At 38.8% G+C, this 19,333-nt stretch overlaps 1 protein-coding gene across 10 annotated transcripts in view; it reads right to left on the bottom strand.

Moving 5' to 3' along the window:
* ST18 (ST18 C2H2C-type zinc finger transcription factor) overlaps positions 1-19,333 on the bottom strand; it is a 183,603-nt gene that overhangs the window by 105,994 nt on the left and 58,276 nt on the right. The window contains exon 1 of one of the 10 annotated variants that reach the window (XM_053396173.1): positions 15,045-15,171. The exons of 8 other annotated variants lie outside the window; for them this stretch is intronic. The gene's annotated coding sequence lies outside the window, so the exon portion shown is untranslated. Of the gene's footprint in view, positions 1-15,044; positions 15,172-19,333 lie in introns of those variants that run through there. One more of the 10 variants, XM_053396179.1, reaches the window with a different exon arrangement.

Genomic DNA, 19,333 nt, shown 5'->3' with positions numbered 1-19,333 from the left:
GTCTGCTACAAAGGATTGGGGACCCTCTGAATCACTATGGGAGACGGTGTGTGGTGCTGCATTGGATAGGAAAAACAGAGGAAATACCTCTCCACTTCCATTCATAGAAGGCCTCTGACAGATCCTCCAAATCATTATTTATTATTGATTTGATGTATTTATATTCTGTGTTTCTTGCAAGGCAATCAGGGTAATTCGCTATTTAAAATACTTTTTAAAAAATTACAATAGAGAAAAAGCAGCAGAGTTGTCTCAGGCAGTTGGTGATCTCCTTAGAAGCTAATGGTGTGAGCTGACCATTTGTTACTACTACTAGTAGTATAACATTAGGAGGTATATCCCTGGGTGCTCAAAAGGTGGGAGGGAAGTATACAGCTGAACAGTTGGTGGCTTCTTAATATACATTCAATAGCATAATGCCTGTGATTGAGTACAACATGTGGGTTAATTGGGGCTTAAAGCCCACAATTCATCTGCTGACACACAGGAAGGTAGTGATGCTCTATCACATTTAGTATTGCCAGATTCCCCCCCCTTCCTTTGGCAGGTCAGCTGTGCCTTTAAAAGAGGCCTGCAGAACTTGCGATGCACCAAGGCAAATGCAACCCGCCAGCAATGAAGAGTGGCCTACAAAGGACTTGGTAAACTTCCAAAATCTGGAGGATTATGAACCAACAGCATCTATTGTGCACTTTTCTTTTGACAGTGTTTGTACGTATCTAGTTATGAAAATTGCTATAACAGTGTTTATTATGATACTCTACCACAGTCTTCAAGTTCAATACCTTTAATATCTTGACTCAATTACGTACTTTTTTCTCCATTTCATTCAATTTATTTATTTTTAAATGAAAATTAAACTGCATTAAACTGCATTTTTATAAGCTTGTAGTTCCTCATGATATAACACAGGACAGCCCAACTTTTCATACTAAGCGGGCCACAAGAGTACTTTGACATGGAACCTGTGGGCCAATACACTGCCTTGTCGTGCACACATGGGGAGGGGGAAATGGGACCAAAATTTGACAACCCCACAGCCCTCATGCTGCCTTCCCAAAGCTAGCTAAGCAAGGCACTGAACTTTGGGAAGGAGGTGTGAGGCTCTGGCAGGGTCCTAGAGCCTGCCCACCTCCTTCCCTAAGCTGGGCTTTGGGAAGGAGGAGGGAGGACTCTAGAACCCTGTCAGAATCTTATGCCTTCTTTCCAAAGCCCAGTGCCTCACTTACCTGGTTTTGGGAAGGCAGTGTGAGGGCTGCAGGGGTTTCAAATGTTGCTGAGAGCTGCCAAAAAAAAAAAAGGCCTTGAAGGCTGCATGCTGCCTTCGGGTCATGCATTAGACCACACTGAACTATGTTACTTTAAGCAGCTTGTAAATGAGTAGTTTTACATATATTTTTATTGTCCCCCACCCTGAGATCTTAGGATTAATGATATTATAACAGTCAAATTATTTTCTTATGGAATGATAACCATTTCAGTACTTTTTGCCCATATCTATGATGAGGAGTTAGCCTGTGTGACTTCTAAGAAAGCCATATATAGATGGTAAAAATGTAAAGGGACCCCTGACCATTAGGTCCAGTTGTGGCCGACTTTGGGGTTGCGGTGCTCATCCCGCTTTATTGGCCGAGGACGCCGGCATACAGCTTCTGGGTCATGTGGCCAGCATGACTAAGCTGCTTCTGGTGAACCAGAGCAGCACACGGAAACGCCGTTTACCTTCCCACCGGAGTGGTACCTATTTATCTACTTGCACTTTGACATGCTTTCAAACAGCTAGGTTGGCAGGAGCAGGGACCGAGCAACAGGAGCTCACCCCGTCGCAGGGATTCGAACTGCCGACCTTCTGATCGGCAAGTCCTAGGCTCTGTGGTTTAACCCACAGCGCCACCCGCATCCCTATATAGATGGTAACTAAACAAAATTCTGTTTTTCAAATATTTTAGAATCATAGGAAACTACTGTAGAAACCAGGACAGAATATTTATATATCTAATTCACTTCTGTCAACTCCAGGGGGTCATCAAACTTTTTTGGACATACAAGCACATTTGCTACCTGCCCTGGAAGGAAATCCTGTTCTTTTATCCTGAATACGAACTGGAATCTGGAGAAACCACAAAATATGCTGTAATGAAGCACACTCCACACAACCTATTCCATTAGCTACAACAGACTGCTTCTTTTAAGCCCACTTTCAGTAGGGGAAGGAACCTTGCAGGTGCCATCAAAAGGGCACACATGTGCTTGAGAGTGCCACATCGGCAACCCCTGATCTAATCTGGCTGGCTGCATCTTTCTAGGATCTGGGGCAGAGGTCTTTCACACAACCAGCTCCCTTGACTCTTTCAACTGCAGATGTCAGGGACTGAATTGGGGGCCTTCTTCATGCAAAATATATGCTCCAGCATGAAGTGAAAGTCCCTCTCACTTTGAGACTCCACTTAGAACATCTGCCAGTCAAAATGTATGAGTATTTGTGATAATGCTAATTTCTGTGATATCCAATAAAAAGTGCAAGAAACTATGGGTTGTGTCCAACTAAGTTAGAGAAGACGCATTGACATGAATGGACTGAAGTTAGTAATGTCCATTATTTTCAATTGGTCTGCTCCAAGTAGGAATAACATTGGAAGCAACCTGAATTTGGCAGCTCCCATCTTCACATTGCCTCCAACTTTCTTCTGAGGAAACTACACATGTGAAGTAAGTAAGAAAGGAGTGCTATATTTATGGACGTGTCCACCACAAATGTAATGGTTAGCTTTGCAGCTCCAGGCTGAGACCAGAGTAGTAAAACAAATGCTGCCTCACACATTTAATGACTTGTATCAGCAGCTTAGAGTTTCTATAGCCCTCCTGAGCAAAACAGCATGAAACAGTGGAGGCACTAAAGTAAGGAGACAAATAGTAATAATAACACAGATGCTTTGGGTTTTGATCTACATCTTCTGCTTGTATCCATGGCCTTTAGCAAAACGTGATCTATCAATAGCCTCACTCCTCCTTCCTAAAAAGCAGATATGAAAAGAAAGTAATGTATAATAAAGAAAAGCACTTTTCGGCATATATAAAGGGCTTTTCCATCCCACTGACAACCTGTTCCTGTCCAGGATTAAAGAATAGGATTTCCTCCTAGGGCAGATGGCAAGGACTGAACTGAGCCCCACTATCGTCCTTTCAGGATCAGATCAGAACAAGATTAAAATCCTCCCCAGAGGAAGCCCCTGTCACTAGGCCTACCTTTTATGTCTGGAATAGGGGTGGCCTTCCAGATGTTGTGGGACTCTATCTATCATTAGTCTCAGACATCATTGCCACTGAGATGGGGGCTGTAGTCCATCAATATCAGCTGGACCACAGGTTCCCCATCTCTGAGCTACAGGTTTCAAGGGAGTCAGCAGACCCTGAACAATCACCCAAAGAAATGTTGTGCTTGTGTATTCAATGGACCCAGACAACCATAAATTGTCTCAGATGCCATCTCCAACCTTGCCAAGATCACACTCAGAAGTGGAGGCAGCAGCATGGGTTGAGTGAAAGCCCAGAACCAAAGGCATAGTGCCTGTCTTGAAGCATCCTTAAGCCACACTCAAGAAGGAAAAGCCCATCCTTAAACCATGCTCAGGAAGGAAAAGCCTGTCCCAACATTTGCTTGGACCAGGATCTTGCTGGTGGGGCAGCTATCAAGCTGCTTATTTGTTACCTACCCAGTGTTGATTTCTCACCATATCCTGTTCTATTATCAGCGTCTCATAAACTGGACAGCTCCCCTGCTATGTTGAACACTTCAGCCCCTGGACAGCTCTCTAGAAAAGTGAGTATCTGAGCCACATTTAAGTGGTAGTGCAAACATGACGCCACAACCTTTCTCAACATTCTAAGAACATAATCCAAAAGGGTGTTGGCTTTTTAGAGTTAAAATGAAAATAAAATATTTCCAGTGTTAGCCATTTACCATTGCTAAACTTCATTCCTACACTCTCCACTTAGCAATACTTACTTGGAAGTGTTGCAGTCACAGCTCTGAGAAAATTCCTAGCCAACAAATTCTGTTTCCCTTACCATTTCCTGAGCAGCATTGCACTGACAAATCATTGAAAGGTCCCTAAAATATTTGAAATGAACATTTATGTGAAATACAGAGCTATCATGAGGATGATACATTCTTGTAAGCGAATACCTTAAAAAGACCACCAAGATTTTAAAAAATGCAAAAAAGTAGTGAGCAAGCTTTTTGAGTTCTTCATAATAATTCTTCAGACTAGATTTTTTTTAAAAAAAGTAGAAGGAATGGAGAAAAAGTTGGGCATGAAAAGCCCTGAAGAGGAACCATGTTGGATCAGATTCTAGAACTGTTTAGTCCAGCAACTTTTTCTCCACAGTGGCTGACCAGATGCATAAAGGAAGCTCACAAGCAGGATTTGAGGGCAATAGTCATCTATGAATCCTCTGCAATTTGTATTTAGAGGCATGCTGTTCCTGATCCTGGAGGATTGTAACATTCTTACAATTGAATGCAAAGGAAGTTATTAAGAGTTAATTATATTAGTATGTAAAGTGCAAACCAGGTTTTAGGTTGCATCAAGGACTGTTGGGGTAAAGAAACCTCAATGACTGCTTCCCTGGATTTTGGAAATATAAAAATCAGAGGTTAAGTGGAAGACACAAGTCCCTTGTGAGGAAGAGAGCAGAAGTAATGAGAAATGTATTTACCTTTACATTAGCAAAGCTGTAGCTTAAGTTTAGATAGTGCAGTAGGTAAAGAGTCAAGAGAAGTCACATTGGGTAGCATTACCTAGTAGCTGGAGGACATATCATCCCTAAAAGCTAAATCTCATCATTAGGTGACAAATGGAATGAAGAAGAAAGGGCACAGAGTGATACCACAAATTTAACAACCAATTAAAGCATTAGAATCACAATAAGAATACAATTGCATGCCAAGACCCTGTGACCCACAATTCCCTAGTGGATAATACACAAGGACATGAGTATTTGGGTTTATGGGTTCAAATAGGCCACAACTTTATTGGTTACAGATGTGAGTGGTGTGGCTTAGGCACTGAAGCCAGGATATATTTCAACTCCCGCTCATCTGCAGGGTTTCCATCTAAGGGTAAACCACCAATAGGGCGAGCCCTGTGACTTGCATCAAATAGGGGTCCCCCTTGGAGTTGTGGCATGACCCTAGCCCACGTCTGGGCATTGAACAGAATCCACACACCCTGGATCCCTATAACAGGGTATCCTTAATGAGGAGGGGCAGGCAGAGGCTACAACCTCCCCTCCATCCAAACAAAGGCTTACTCAATGCCTAACCTCACAAAGTTGTGATGATTGCCACAAGGTAGGCGAAAACCAAATGGCTGGTGCCAATTTGCCAAATGGGAAAATTCCTATCTAGCCCCAACAATGTGGCAACCAAAATTTGTCCATAGCAAAGTCGTGTCATAAAAAGCATAAAAAAGAGGGTGGGTGGGTAGGGAGATCCAGCAAAGGGCACGAGAGGAGGTTTCCCTGGCCATGCAGCAGTTTAAATTTCCAATGGCCACACCTTCTGCTGGTGCTGATTGGCTGGTGGGGTCACCCCTTGGCATGGCTCCACCCAGCGCAAGCAACATGGCTCAGACAGCAACAAGGAGAACGTCAAGCTCTGCCCCCCCCCCCCGCTGGATCACTGCAGGGGCCCTGATGCCTGGCTGCAACATCGCCACCAGAAACGGTGAGCGGACTTCCGTATACAAAATATGCAAGGCGATTTCAATCATATGCTTATAGTGGATCACTAAGAACACATTTGGACGCTGTTTCAATTTTATGCTCCTTATACATATTATTGGTTTATTTATTTCAATCTAAGATTCTAGAGTGCAGGTGTTATTCAGTGTTTCCTCAGATACAGTACTATCATTCTTCACTAAAACCTATTGCTACCCCTCCCAGGTTGGTGTCATCTGCAAATTTGATGAACATCCCCTCAATTCCTTCATCCAAGTCATTTGTAAAAATGTTGAACAACAATTGGCCCAGGACAAAATCCTGCAGCACCTCACTGGTCACATTTTTCTAGGATGATGAAGAACCATTAGTGAGCACTCTTTGGGTTGGGCCAGTCAAGCTGCTACAAATCCACCTAACAGTTACCTCATCCAGCCCACATATTACCAGCTTCTCCACAAGAATATCATGGAGGATTTTGTCAAAAGCCTTACTGAAACAACTTACTGAAAACAACTTACTGAAACTCCCTGGGGTTTCAGACTGGGATCTCTTCTAGCCCTACCTGTATTGAACTTGTGCACAGGCAAAACAGAGATGCTAGCACTGAGCCAGAGTTCTTCCTTGAAGTCAACATCCATACGTCAACAGCCAGAAGTTATCACCATCCATATTGATTAGCTACTCCATTCAAATGTCAACACTGTGCAATACCAGGGCCAGGGGGCAGAGAGAGAGATGGATGTGATTATTGGGATGGGGTAGTAGACATGAACCTCAGTTACAAGAGAAGGAGAAAAATGAAATATGAAGTTCTCTCTCTGCCTGGCCTTAGAAAACTCCTCCAGAAATGCCAATCTTGTTGAGTTCAGCTGATTTTACCTTCATCTTTTAGAGCTCTGAATTTTAGCATTATGAATGTGCATTTCATACATTTCAGGACAACACATTTCAGCTTACAAAACACAAACCAGAGGTAGTCTTTCCGGAACAGTTGTAGAGACAGACTTTTATGTGTGAGTGAAGCTTCAGTAAGTTATGCTTCAGCAGAGCTAAGTGAAAGAAATAAGGGTTTCTGTGTGTGGCAAAGGTACAAAGAGAAGAGACTTGGGGAAAGAAAAGCATGAGTTGGTCTCTGAGTTTGAAAAATAAGCTTATTCAATGAATGGTGGATCAGATAAAATACATTTATATATGCAAACTCTGAAGTATGCAATGATTACCTTTCCCTTTAACACTTGGTTTAAAAGTAGACCAAGATTTCGGGAAAAGCCCTGAAGCTTTAAAACAAATTTCATTACATGTGAAGTTAATAAAAGCCATGAAGATGCAGAACACAAAGGTAGAGTTGAAAAGTTTTACACATTTTCCTGAGTCCAGCATCTCATCACATTTTGATATTTGTTCTGGAGCTTTTTAGTTCTCCTATGGACAGTTTATACAAATAAATCCCCTGAAATTTTATTTGCTGACTGCTGTACTTGAATCCTGAACTTTCACTCCCAAAGGACCACCTCTACCACCAAAGTTGCTATTTTAAAGTGAGTTAAAAGAGAAAGTTATGAAATATCTGGCAATTTCTTTAAAAAAAACACACCCAAGAACAGCAGCATTATAGCAAAAAAATGAAATATCAAAGATCCTGCAGGAGACAGTATCACTACCTGAAAACCAGGTTGCCTATGTTTACCAGTCAATGCACTTCTAAAATGTAATAAAATTTAATCTCAGCTAAAGGGACAGTTTCTTTACACATTACTAAGTCTACTACTTGATGCTTCGCTGTGACAACAGATGTCTGTTACAGATGGAAATTTACAGGAACTTTTCATGTCTTGCCTCCATCACTCTATGAATGCCACCCACCCACAGCTGCTTGGAATGTAGACAGGGGCATGGAATCTCGACACCATGCATGTGCAGTAAAGACAAATTTGGGCACACACATGGGAGGAGGACATTTACAATATGTGTTTCAATGGTATTGGTTGATTTTGTGTATCAGGCAACATGCCAGTTTTCTCTCATCTGCAGACTCCATGAGACTATAATCCCATGCAATCACAGTCCAACCTACTTATGATTTTGTTTCATTTTAAAGCCGTATCTCCTGCCATTACACTCCTCTCTTTGTGCCAAGGTAAATACTCAAGGACTACAATTAGGGGTTGAGTTCAGCCTGTAGCCACACCCCATCTATTTCTGAAAATACCTCCAGAAGCAACAGGTGATCATAGAGTACTTCAGACACCACCACAGATCCACTTTCCAAAATATATGGTCAGGAGTAGCCTAAGAGTGAAACTATTTCCCCTTGAGGTCTGATTTAGAAAGGGATTGTTTCAAGAGAGTTTCTCTGGTTATCTTAATAAGGCCATGACTAATCGAAAGCTGGAAAATGCAACTTCCTTACACAAAAAGCAAAGATAAAATTGTAAAATCCAAAGTACGGCAATACTTTTATTATGTCAAACAAAATGTCACAAAAGAGTGGCCAAGAATTCAAAAGCTTGCTCATTATTTTGTGACATTTTGGTTAGCCTAATAAAGTTATTGCTCTACTATGGATTAAAAAAAATTCCTTATATAGGTCATTTCAGGCTTTGGGGACAGGATTATGAGCTTGAAGAACAAGATACCTTCTTCCTTCCTTCCTTTCTTCCTTCCTTCCTTCCTTCCTTCCTTCCTTCCTTCCTTCCTTCCTTTCTTTCTTTCTTTCTTTCTTTCTTATTTGAACGTATTAGATTTGCAACTCATGGACGAAGAGCTTACTGGGTACCATTGATTAATCCTATCTCATCTTTCTTTCCTACAGAATAAGAGTGACCTACCTTTGCTGTTGTAAGGGTGCATAAGATATAAGGCCCAGAACTTACTACATATGTGGAACTTTTGTGTGTATGCCAGAGCTCTGCCCAAAACTTTGTATGAACTGTGCTATAAATAACAAGTAGCAACCTTTCTTGCATGCACAATGTGTGTGCTACAGGCAACCACAAACAGAAACTAACTGTGCTTTAAAATAATGTTGCCTGTGGCATCAACTTCATGGTGAGGATATGGTCTGAAGGAACATGAGGCTACCACCTTGCTGTAGCTATGCAGGTTTGGGTCTGGTCAGTGCCTGGATGGCTGACTGCCTGCGAACCCCATAAATACTACCTTGGATTCCATGATAGCAGAAAGGTGAGATACAGGTGTAAGAAAAATAAAATCACCATTGAGGTCAATGGAACTTACTCCCAGTGGCTCTATGATTATAGCCTGGTGACAACGTCCATTTTAGTGGGTGATCATGATATTTCTGTGCCTGAGTATTTGGTTTTGCTCTCCACACCCAGTAAACCCATCCTCACAAACACAGCCTTTTAAAATAGTTTCTATTAACTTGGTATACCATCGTCTTGATTTCTTAGATGATCATTTGTGATTACCACATGAAAGACAAACAGTTCAAATAACTCTATGAAAGGGGGGAAGGGAGCCTTGGTTTCCTGTGTTTCAACAGATGTCGTACTTAATTGGTTGCAAAATAAACCAGAGCTACATTCAGCCAGTTTCCCTTGTTTCAGCTGCACAGACACTTTCAAACATGTGCATTCACCTCCTGTTTCTCTGTAAACGGGGGTGTGGTGCAAGAATCAAACTTCCCAAAAGGTGCAAATCGATACGCATGCTGCATATATCCCTTTTATGTATTACTGATTAAACAGAAGGCAAAGTTTCAGCTTATGATACAGTGAGAATTATAACAAAACAGGTCTAAAGTATGGCAACATTATGTTGGGATTAACTGAATATGGAACAGTATTTTAATATCAAACAGCACTTTTAATGTACTCCAAGTTTTACACTTGCAGATTTCAGTCACTTCACTACCTCACCCACCCCTCAACGTTTCTCCATGTTTCAGGATATTCAGATAAAAATAATAATTCCAGTATCATTCAAGTTTGATCACCCACAAACTCTCTGTTGCCTTCCCAGCAGAAGCCAGAGTGGATGACCCCTGACAAACAAAGGCAAGTGGCCAGCATGACACAAATATGTGTACAGTTAAGGGAGGCCAGAGGGAATATTGATGAGGTGCTACATTTTGTGTATTGCCAAGTCCAGTCTTCAAAAGAAAAGTAATGGCCTCTGATCTTCATGGTGAAAGGCAGATATTAGGACAAAATGTACAACCTATTCTCCCCATAAGAAACAGAAGTATTGTTATTCTAAGAGCATAATAATAATAATAATAATAATAATAATAATAATAATTGTTCAAAGAACTTCACTATAAGGTGAATAATGTTGCAGATAGAAGACTGAGACCAAATTTTTCACTAAAGACATTTATCAAATTCATGGTAAGATCCAAACCTGGGACTTTTCAGTTGAAGCTGAATATTTTAGCTGCTTTGCGGTACCAGTTCTCCAAATAAAATGTGCTTCAAATACAGGCAAGGTCAAATGTGTTTCAATCACCTGTGACAACTAAACTGAGCAATATTTGTTCTTTTAGTTTAAAAATGGAACCATGGTCCCAAGAGTGAGAGAAAAGAGCTTTAATCCCTAGCAAAAAATCAAATTCCCCAACTGCATGATAGAATAATCTGTTCCTGGAGATAGAATTTTAAAAAACCAAAACCACAATACTTTGGGAGGGGTGGATACTTTCTTTAAGCTTAGGCCCAGGTTCTCTAACACAGAGGGATTTTTAACAAATCTGACTTTCGGCAGATGACCTCTCTTGTTTGTTCATATGTGTTTTCCAAAATATAAAAGTGAAATAGAGTCCCAAGGGCACTGTACTTGAAAGGTTATGAGAGTTAGAGATTTTAACCATGCCTGCCAAATCAGCAGATGGCTTGTGATTATAATTATATGCATCAATAAAACGAATAATCTTACAAAATTTGAATTTCTACTAAAGTAAGGGATTTAATAAGCAGATGCAACAGAATGCGTTTTCTTTAACCCTTTTTGCTGAGAGCGATGGTTCACATACAGAGCAGCTAAAGCTCCGCTCAAACAAGTTGACCACAAACTTAAACATTATGCACTTTTCCTCTTTAGCAAGGGTGATCTTTTACTGAATATGTATTTTGATCGTACTCAGTCAATAATTCATGTAGTCTACTTTATGATGTTTGCTTCTTATCATCGTGGAAATGTCATTTGTACAAAAGCCATGATTAGCTGGAGAAAATCTGGTAAAAATGGCATATTCGAATGATCACTTGATTGTTGCTCTGGAATTTCATCCAGCAAAATTTGTATAGCTTCTAGTAGCTTGTCGTCTGTATTGGATGGTAATTTTTGTCTGTTTTTGAAAACAGGATATTATTACTATCATTTATTTATGAAAAATTAATTGTTAAACCGTTCCTTTTTGACATTTTTGACATATTTATTGCATGTCCTGATAGAGAAATATGTATGTTTTCTGGAATTATTCTGATGTTAATATGAAACGTAGATGGGTAACAAGAACCTAGCATTCATACTTATATTAAATTCTGGATGCTCAGATTTGTAGTGTTTAGTGATACATCTTATAGGTATCATATAAGAAGCTGCAATTCTATCCACACATTCTTTAGGAAAGCCTCAGTAAGACTCAGTGGGTCTTACTTCTAAGGAAATGTGTTTAGGATCTGGTTGCAAGAGACAAATGCAAAAGACCACATTATGTTTAAATTGCTTGGCTATTTTTACAAGCACAAAATACATAATTTGGAAAAAGGGCAATTTTGTTTGCAAATGGATTTATATCTTCATACTATAATTAAGGGACAAGAAAATGTCACTGAAGTACAATTTTGTTCAGCACTCTGAAAACATAGTCTCCTTCGGGGAGGAAAGTCCCATTTAAATGTTAGATTGTATTTGGACATTGTAAATATCTGTTTGGGTCTATTAATGCACTTTTTGATAATGCAAACTATTTCATTTAATATCACATATCTGATGCTGGCAGGGCAAATAATTCTTTGATCGCTTTTAAAGTGGCTTGTGGGGGTTGAGGGACCCCGAGAATCAACAGAGCTAGTACTCTGTATCATGTCAATTGACCTGATAGTCCATAACAGTGCCTTTGGAGCTATTACTATTTTGTTCTGCCATTCCAGCTGCTTTATAGGTATCCCGATAACAGTAGGTAGAGATGGGGTGTCTGTTCTATATAGGTGATTGCTATATGGTGATACATTTCCTGTTGCATCATGAAAAAAGTAGGAAATAAAGTTTTAATTGCAGTAAACTTTCAAAGACAAAACTTTTTGGGTCATCAATGGCACTGTGGGGAACTTTCATACGGTCTCAAATGAAAGTATATTTTAGAAATACGTCTGTGATTGGAAAAACTTGGTTGTATTTTTTCAATTTGTTGGCCTACAAGAGCAAAACCAAGAGCTAATGAAAAGATGACAAAAAGTTAACTTTGAGAACAAGCTTTTGCCATAGCTAAAGATCTTGCTTTTTAGCTGTTTCAAAAGTTTGTTGTCCAAAAGTAACTTAGAGCATAGAAATATGGGTAGCTGCTCTATACAGGTTCAAGTAGTTTTCTCATTTTCTTAGCCTGGTCTAGTATGACAAGCTCCAGCTCTCCAGGGTCTGAGGCAAATGTCTTCCCCATCACCATCTCCCTGGACATGTATTTTATTTTCATTTTGGCTGAGAGTTGTAAGGTTATATTTTACAACCACAAAATATTTTTTTGTTAAAGTTCTTGAAGTTCAGTGCAGTTGATAAGACCCTTAAAACCCGGCACTACTTTTTGGGTTTTTAATGCAATCAGCAAATGCTGTTTACAAACATGGAGGGACAGGATTGTCGGTATTTGAAGCCACTCTTCATTTACACAATCAGATGCCAACCCGGAGATTTAGATTGCAACTTGCTGACCTTATGATTTGCTACATTGCATGTCACTAAACTACACTAGTGTGCCAGCCTGTTGGTAATTGTCATGAAAAAGATTGTTTTGGAAAAAATTATGAAGCGCTTGTCAGCTTCAGGCTTCTGAAATTAAAATAGCGAAAATCTCAGGGTTGGGGGGGGGGTGTGACCCAATAAAGCAAACTCACAGAGTTAAGAAATAAAGATATACACTGATGTGAGCTGGCACTGCTGAGTTGTCTTAGCCACAGTGGGGCATCTTCCTGCCACAGTAGTTTTTGAGCACTATGCCTTGTCCCAGTTGAAAAGTGATAAAATGATGGCCAGTCTGAAAACTCATGCAGGAATGGTTTTCTGTTTATCTGTCTTTGGGAGGGGGACATGTTTTGGGGGTGGGGAAGTGATGATCTTATGGAAATCATTAGACTTTTAAAATGCTATCATAAGGGTCTGGTGTGTACGATTTTTCTAGATGCAGATTGTATGTACAATACTTATGAAAGCACGACAAGAAGTTTAACCAACACATGACCATGAAAAGCGGCTGGGTAACTTACAGGTGCCTAAACTTAACTAATGTAAACACCATCGTTTAAAGGTGCCTACAATGCAAAAGCAATACAGTAAGAACCACTTGATGATTCTATGAAAATTCCCAAAGATTACGTCTATAGGTAAGAACATCACCTTGCAGAGAAAATTGAATTACGCATTAATGTTAATTACAAAAGTTCAAAATAAAACTCTAGCTGATACTTCATGTTCTGTAGTGAATTTAGTATTGCTTACTAGATACTTTTACTTTCTCAAGATAGCTGTTACTAAATAAAATAAACAGTTGTATTCCATGTTTTAGGGAATTAAACAAACATATATGTTACTGGGATACACACTTCCAAGAACATCTGGTAAAATCATAATTATCAAGTGTTCACACACTTCTCATTCAGCTGTCCAAGCAGAAAAAATTGAAGGTGTAAAGCACAGTTGCAGATGAACAACCTGGTACTAGCCATGTACAGATTGCTAATCATGCTATTAACACTGTTTACAATTTAACTTTTAAAATGTTTTTTAGAGAATATAAACTTACTGCAACTGGTTTGTGACAAATGTCACACACAAATCACACCTTTTGTGTGTGTTCTGTTATCTATGTCAAAATTATTGTCAACTTCACTGCAGTCTGGATTGCAGTGTGAGGTTACAATGCCCAGTACCTGTAAATAGTTGCAGGTAAGTTTGGCTGAAATGAGTGACCAAGTAAATGCATTACAATTTAGGAAACCTTTGCTGAGTGAGAAAAGTTTGCATAAATAATCTGATTATTCTGACTTAGTTTTATAAATCACATGAGCGATTTTTGTTTTCCAAAACGTAGTAGCTTCTAAATTATGAAAGGAAGATTGTGGGACATGATAATGCAAAAACAACACTCTGATCTGTATATTTTAACATGTTTATCAAAGGAAAATATATTATCTGATTATCACTGTTATCAGCATATTTCAGCAACTTTAGAAGAAAATATGGGATTTACCTGAAATATCTGGTAACTATAACTTGCCACATAATACCCTCCCTGACACTTGTAACTACATGGGGAGGTAAAAGTAGCAGAAAATATCTAAGGTGCATAAGCAAGACTTCATTGCAACTTCCTGTTGCCATTTTTTTTTTTCAGAATAAAAAAAGAGAAGTGTATGAAAGGGATTCTTTGATCTGCTAAACTCAGGCATCACTAATGTACATACACATCACATAAACAGGCAACCACAGCTATTTTCCTCTGTATGTATTTTTTTAAGACCAAAACAAAAACAAAACAGCTACTGGTGTTATGCTTGCAATCAATACATCTTCACATCTTTATTTTCAGCAAAAGCAAGTGGGCAACTGAGAGCAAAATACATCATGATTTAATACTGTGTCTGAATATCCAAAATGATAAAAAGCTTAATTTTGGTACACATCATTCTAAATGTCATGCCATTTATTCAAGGGAACAAGCAGCTGAGAAGGAGGTTGAAATCTGAAATTAATACACAGTTATTTCTATAGTGTATCTTTAAAAGATTTTGGTCCTGCAAAAAGCTAGAAAAATAGTGGATTCTTGTAAAGTTGGTGATAGTGCTTACTGTATTCAGATCTGTCAAAGAATGCATTTCTTCCCACAGCATCTTCTTAAGTCACAGCAACGTTAAGTTCACTGAGCATTCCATTCTGCTTTACTTTAGAAATTCAAAACTTTTGTAAAGATGACACACAGAGAAAAAGGCACTGATTCCACAGACACCCCCCGCCCCTGTTCGGAAGTGGCACAAAAGCAATCCCTTCATTATGACCTACTTGTCCAAAACGGACTTTCAAGCTATGGTTAGGCTAAGATTTGCTCTCCTTTCCCCCAGGGCATAATTGTCAGACTGACTTACCGTGTGCCTTTTAGCCTTTGTTCTGCCTCTCGCGCTGACATCAGGGAAGCAGTGATGTAGAATAAAGCAGGGGTGGGCTAGGTTAGTCCAGTGTTTGTGTCGTTGTGTGGTGTGCAGGGACACTCTGTGATACTCTAGTGAGCTGCTAAGCTTTTTTTGTAGGCTTTGTGTCATTTACTTAACGACCAATCTCATTAGCTGCCAGGGTACAATGGGCTGATGCATTTTCTATGTACATACTCTACACAGTGACCCTCAAGGTTGCCGAAGGTCTATTTAATCAGTCAGATGCTGAATATATTTGCAGTAAATCACACAAAAAAAATATGAGACCACAGAGGTATCTCATGAGGCTTTAATGTTTCTTGGGAGTTTGTTGAATGAAAAAGGCAGATTTAAATGCAAAAAAAGGAGGAAGAATGAGATGGGACACTCTGTAAGGTTTGCACTGGTGACCTTTAATAATTGCAATAACTTTTGGAAACCCTGCATGTTCCTGCACTTTATTGTTATTTCCTCCATCCAGTTCATGCTTCAGTGTAACCACATTATCATCCTAAAATCCCTTTAAGAAACAGCAAAACAACAAGATGAGCAGCTTTTCACAGGTTGGCAAAGGTGTATTTCCACCCCCACCTCCTGTCTTTCCAGGCAACCTCAGAGTTGGCATCTCTGTATTTCTACCCTCTCTTCAGTTACAAGGCATAAACCCTTTTAACTCCTATGAAAAATGAAAATGCTGAAAAGCCCTCTGAATGACGACAGCTGTCCATAAGTATCAGGGAGAGTTCTATTGTCCAACTTGTCCCTGGATAAAATGAATACTTTACAGCAGAGGCTGTTCAGCTTGGCTAAAGAGTATGGGGAGAAGGGGAGGAGGTCACTGGAGATTTCGCACACTAATTTAATCTGGGAAAAGGACAGGCACTGCATCTCACTTGAACAGACTGGCGGCAATCTGGGCTCTCACAGAACTATCTCCTTTTGCCTGTGCTCTATTTATTCCTTATCTCTGTTTACCAACCGCTAGGTCCCTTTCATTCACACCACGAGGCCGTTCTCCTACTATCAGTCAGCAGCTGACACTGTGGAAGAGCCTCAAAGGCAAAAAAAAGGGATCAAAACTAAACCAAAGCTGTATAAACAATGCAGCAGTAGAAGTAAATGCATAAATCCTAATTCTTAACCCAACCCACAGGGTGCGAACAGAACCTTTATAGTAAATCCAAGAAACCCACCACAGTGAGCTATGGGCTACAGAGGGAACAGGGGAAAGCCAAATATCATTCATGAAATCATCATCTGAGGCAGAAACACTCGCAAATGCACACATTTTGCATGCTCAACCTGGCTTGTATTATAATTGCTTTAGCGACTAAACTTTGTCACTCAGTACATTCGTCAGCAACTAATGATCATCTCATTTGCTTATACTCATATGGTTAAAAAATAAGAACGCTAAATAAAACCAGGCAATTCTTTATGGGAGCCCCCCCCCCCCCAAAGTTTGGATAACTTTTCATTCACTGTTAGATTTAAAAAATAGATATAAGGAAAGGCAGGAAGATATATGCCAAGTTTTATATCTTTTTTTCCTTTTAATTTTATTAAATAGTTGTAATTGTTACTTAAATCAGTAAGTTTCATTAAAATGTCACTAGACTGTAATGTCTAACTCCTGCACAACTTTTTATAGTAGATAGGCGCAGATAAGAAAGAAGTCTCATTTTTTTAACTACAGTGAAAATTAGGGATATACACACACACAGAGAGAGAGAGAGCCTTTGCTAGCATTCTGAGTGAAAGCTGGTGTGTATCCCTGAGTGAAAGCTGGTGTGAAAGCTGACTTTTAAACTTGTATATTATATTAAGTCTTCATCCTGAATGCTAAAGGAAATTCATCACTTTGAATAGATAGGGATAACAGCTTATGTGTCTTACTGGCAGAATGAACCTAAGATGTGTTTCAGAGAGCAACAGCAGACTTTCAAAGTTATATAAAACAAAGTTAACAGACAAGGAAATGGAATATAAGCCTTAAGACACAAACTGCTAAGTTTAGAAAGAAAACTATACTCTTATAACTACAATTAATTCTTAAAAATGAAAATAGTGGTTCACATAATTCAAAACATGTTAGATACATTTTCAGGATTGTTGGAAAAATAGTGACAAAAATATTGCTCATTATCAAAGATGATCTATTATGCCAAATTTCAGTTCTGATTTCCACCTATATGCATTATGAGCAATGAAGTCTTTACTACTTGGATCCTTTTTTCCAAATGAATTAATGAATTAAATTTATCCTTTCACCAGCTGCTAGGCAGCAGATGGAACCATTTCTGAAGCCTTGTTGAATTCAATCCATAAAACTCATTTCCTAGGATTAGCAGTCCAAAGTTTCTTTTAATGTTTATATACCGCTTGGGATTTTAAATTTCACGATGCTAAACTTTCTGCTTAATAATTGTCCCTCTCCCATCAATTTCGTAGGAAACAAACTTGAAAGAAACACTGTACTTTCTACCAAAACATAGTAGGTCACATAAGGACAAGATTACATTTCAGGAGCAATCAGGTAAAACAAAGTGGGGGTTTTGTTGTTTACACTGTACTAGTACCATAGAAACCATTTATCTTACAGTCAACCATTAATTTCAGCTAGAAGCTTTATAGGTCGCAGTTCATTTTAGTCAGCTAATAGAAAAGCATCTTGTAGAACTTTCTTATGCCATATAGCCAGAGCTAGGGAACCAAACTCTTGACAGTCCCAAACAAATCCAAGGTGTCACATCGTTTTAAAACTATGGTAAGATAATTCTGTCTACACACTCATAACTTTGTGAAATTTTGGATAGTTATGAGTGGTTAGTCTGTGCTTTTTCGCTCTTGATTACATAATAGGAACATTCATAATATGCTTTCAGTAAGTACTTTTGCTAACCAAAGTAAAATTTAAGATTGTTTATGTTACTACAACTTAAAATATAACAAACAGTGGAGTGTAGCAAGTTTGCTCCATGAAAACCTTTTTAAAAATCATGTTTGAAAAAGGCACCATGGACAGCTCCATGCTTGTTCTTTTTCTTCCATCTATAACTAGTCTCCTTACCAACCATTCAAAGGCCAAATGATTTTAAATTGTATTTGTACTGAATTCCCCACCACCACCCCAGACTTTTCGCAACACTGAATTATAAAGTGTTGCAAAGTTTTAGTCCTTTGGCAATAACCAGAACAGGGGGAATCATCAGCACTATACTGAAATTGTAAAGCTAGATCTGTTTGAAAGGCCTTCAAATAGTTCTTTAGTAAATAAGAACTTTTTTTAAAATCCCTGCTTGGCTGTTCTGTACACAAATGATTCCCACTAATTTGGCACAAGAAATCTATATTAATCTAATAATACAGTAAGCCAAGAAGGCCACATAGTAATAATTATCATTCAGTAATTGAATATTTAGGAGGAGGAGGAGGAGGAGAGAGAAAAAGATTGGTAATCTTAGCTTGCAGGCATGAAATTACTACAAAACAGAACTGATATTGTGTATGGAGGGGGACCATAACAAGATCGGAAAGTAGAAGGCAGAGTCTAAATTTAGAAAGTTTCCATTCTAAACACGATCTTTTCCTTAAAAATCTCTTCAGCAGGAAGGCAATTCAAATATCATAATAAAGGTATTCACACACAAAAAGCTGTAAACGTATTCAATAACTTTCCAAAGCACACAGAGGAAACAAAGATGTGAAATCATGAGTGTACATATAGCTTGGTTTGTTAACAAAGAACTAGTTTCAAATGTATATTTCCATCTTAACTATAAGTTTAGTCCTTTATAGTACAGGATTAGTGAAAGAGTCCTGTGCCCTAATTATCTATTAGATGAAAAATCTACACACGCCTTGCAACTGAGAGTCTTTTTATTTACATATGTGGGAAGCCAAACATCTAAATGCTTTGTTAAAGACAAAAGAAAGTCAGAGAGACAAGGAGAGAGAGAGTGATTCGTAGACTTTTTCCAGCATCAGAATATTTTGCCATATTATCTTTTTTTCTTTCTCTCATTTCCTATGACTATCATTTAACTTTCAGAAGATTTCACTGACTCAAAAGGTTATCATAATAAATACAATAATCCTTATTATTTTCAGAACTAGAACTCATTGCAACATGTCCATATTCAAGGTGTTAGGACCAATACATTAGTCTAAGTGAGGTACTTCTATGTTTTAAATCATGCTATCATTAAAAACTATTTCTATTTCTTCTTGAAGGATTGCTGTAA

This window comes from Podarcis raffonei, chromosome 7 (assembly GCF_027172205.1).
Source record: "Podarcis raffonei isolate rPodRaf1 chromosome 7, rPodRaf1.pri, whole genome shotgun sequence".
NCBI lineage: Eukaryota > Metazoa > Chordata > Lepidosauria > Squamata > Lacertidae > Podarcis > Podarcis raffonei.
Note: the sequence above shows the minus strand (reverse complement) of the source record. Positions and strands in the feature narration are given on the sequence as shown.